Below are 3260 nucleotides of genomic sequence, written 5' to 3' on the forward strand. Positions count from 1 at the left end.
TTCACACGCTCTAGCAGGCATGACCCTGAAGACGGTCATTGAGACCAATTATTACATGCTTCCAGCATTTCAAGCCTCCACACGTCACAACATTTCCATTGCCACAGAACCAGTTTTATAGACAAATGCCTGAGGGAGTATCTATACACAGATGACGTTACAGAGTCTTAGCTTTTTACAACAGCTAAGTCTCTCTCTCGATTCAAAATGTGGAGATCCAGCAACAAGCAAGCGTAAGAAAGCCAGCAACAAGTTAAACTGCAGACCAGCTTAATGCGGGTACTGGTCTCCCGCTTTATGGTGTTTTAAATCAGAGATTTGCTTCTCCTAGAAAGGTTGTCTTACCCACGGTTTACGGTAGCCCTCTCCACCCCAACACGCACATACATACACACAAATACACACGGTGCTAGTTTGCCGTTGACCCCGAAAAAGGTTTCATTCGCCTTAATCCTTCAGGGAGACAAGCCACCCTCCTCACCAACCAAGTCTGGTGGGGGAACCAGTTTAGTTGCCTGTGACCCGACCATGAGGCAGGTAGTACTAGGTTACATGGTACCAGTAGCATATGACATGACATGACATGACATACATACATACATACATACATATACATACATACATACATGCATATATATATTTATATATATATATATATATATATATATATATATATATATATATATATATATATATATATATATACTAGCAAAAGTACCCGTCGTTGACTGGGTTCAAAAACAGCCTACAGAAAATGGACTCTGATTTATGAAAGTGTGATAGCTTATGAAAGGAAGGGTTGTAATGTGATAGCTTCGAATTTGGGGGTATCAAAACCAACGCAAAATATGATCTAAGTAAAAATAAAATAGATAAACCCCATAATTTATTATACCACACCTGTTCACACTGAAACACTTACCACAATATTCTGTGGATCTATATTTAAAAACCTTGTTAAACTTTGTGACATATTTCCATTCTATGGAGGTCAGGCGCGAACGAACACCCCATAATTTTATTATATCATATTTCTTCAAACTGAAACATAATTATCAAAATATACTTACGCAGATAGATATGAAAAGTCTTTATTAAAGTTTGTGCCTATTTCCATTCTATGGAGGCCAGGCGCGAACGCAGACCACACAATTTTATTATACCATCCCTATTTAAGTTAAAACATACTCATCAAAGTATTCTTATGTACATCTATATCAAAAACACTTGTAAACGTTTTTTCTTTAATTTATACATTTTTTATTTCCATACTTTGTGGACCAGGCGCGAACGCAGACCCCACAATTTTAATGAACCACTGTTCTGCCAGATCAAACATACCCATTCCTGTGTCTTGATACATCTTCTATCATTATATGTAATCAATTTTTTAAAATAGTCAACCATATAGGAGCCTATTCGTGACCACACACCCACACACACACACAGACATTCAGCTTTATATCATAGATATATATTCCCCCCCTTTATTCTTCTTTCCTTCTATCTTTCTATCGTTCACATTTGCTTTTCCCCGGATTGTTTCTCTCTCTCTCTCTCTCTCTCTCTCTCTCTCTATATATATATATATATATATATATATATATATATATATATATATATATATATATATATATGTATATGTATATATACATATATATATGTATATGTATACATACATATATATATGTATATATATGTATATATATGTATATATATATATATATAGAGAGAGAGAGAGGGAGAGAGAGAGATGTGTGTGTGTATTATTTAATAAGAAATTATAAAAAATGAGTAAGTAATTAATTAACGCTCGTTTTGCAAAGGAATATGCAAATTAGTTAACTTTTATGTAATAGCTAGCATATTCATGACTGGGTATATTATGATGTTTGTTTAATTTATTTTTAACGGGAAAAAGTAGTCTTTTAATATCAATATCGGAGCGAGAAAAACTCAACGTTATGGATATATCGATATTCACTCTGTCTTTTTTGACTTCATTTTATCTTTTTCTACTCGATAATATATCTATCCGTTATCCTTGCTTTTTTCATTTTTTTACATATTTCCTGCTTGCTTCTGATTTCGTCTCTTTTTGTTTACTCTCTCTCTCTCTCTTATTTTCTCTCTCTCATTCTCTCTCTCTTATTTTCTCTCTCTCTCTCTTTCTCTCTCATTTTCTCTCTCTCTCTCTCTCTCTCTCTCCCGTGTCTCCCTTTTTAGCTCTTCTTTTCAGTTTCAGTCATTATTGAAATGTTTCCCTTTCACTCAAATGTCCGCGTCTCCTCCCCCTCACATTCCGAACTCTCACTTCCCCCAGTTTCCCTCCCTCTTACCCCTCTCTCTGTCACTTTCTTACCTTTACCTTCCACTCTACTCTAAAACGCCGCCATTTCTGCTTGCAACTCTTTAACTGACATGGCGGTTCACAAAGCTTGAGGTCAATCGTCTGCGTTTTGATACATTTTCCCTGGGCCTTGCAGGCAAAACACCATTGAAAGGTCGGCACTAAACGACAAAGAATAAGAATAATGAGAAAAAGAGGAATAAAAACAAGAAAAAAAGAAAAGAAAAAAAGGAAAAGACTGAAAAAGAAGAAGAAAAAGATGAGTTAAAAAAGAAAAAAAAAGAAAAGATTTTAAAGGCAAAAAAGATGAAGACCTCAAAAGAGGAGATGACGAAGAAGAAAAGACATAAAAATAAAAGAGGCAGACTTTAAAAGAGAAGAAGAAGAAGAAGAAGAAGAAGAAGAAGAAGAAGAATGAGGAGAAAAGAAAAGACTTTAAATATGAAAAAGAAGAAGAAAAATGGAGAAGAAGAAAGAAACAAAAGAGAATATTATTTTTTTCAGAATAAAACATGGATTCCATCTCATGTTTTCAATATTTCGCTTTTAACCTAAAATTTTATATTTTTTCTTGAATTTTACTTTCCTGTTATGCCAACGGGTTCTTTTTCGTTCTCATTATTTTGAGCATTTTTTTTCAACAAATAAAGAAAAAGGGGAGTTATTTAAAAAAAAATGACTTTCCAAGAGTTAATAATCATTCGGAAGCCAACAATTCTTTAAAACATCTCGTTATTCCCATAATGCTATAATTGGTTACCAAGGTGACAGCTCATTTGATAAATCTGTCATCTTTTTCGCCCGCTTTGCATTTACTTAACTCTTCACCATATCCAGAAAGGCACAAGGCCAACTTATAAAGCGACTATGAGGAGCGTCGAAAAAAAAACCTTCTTCACATAATAAAAGA

The sequence above is a fragment of the Euprymna scolopes genome, chromosome 32 (genome assembly GCF_053919585.1).
Source record: "Euprymna scolopes isolate OS-2025 chromosome 32, ASM5391958v1, whole genome shotgun sequence".
NCBI lineage: Eukaryota > Metazoa > Mollusca > Cephalopoda > Sepiida > Sepiolidae > Euprymna > Euprymna scolopes.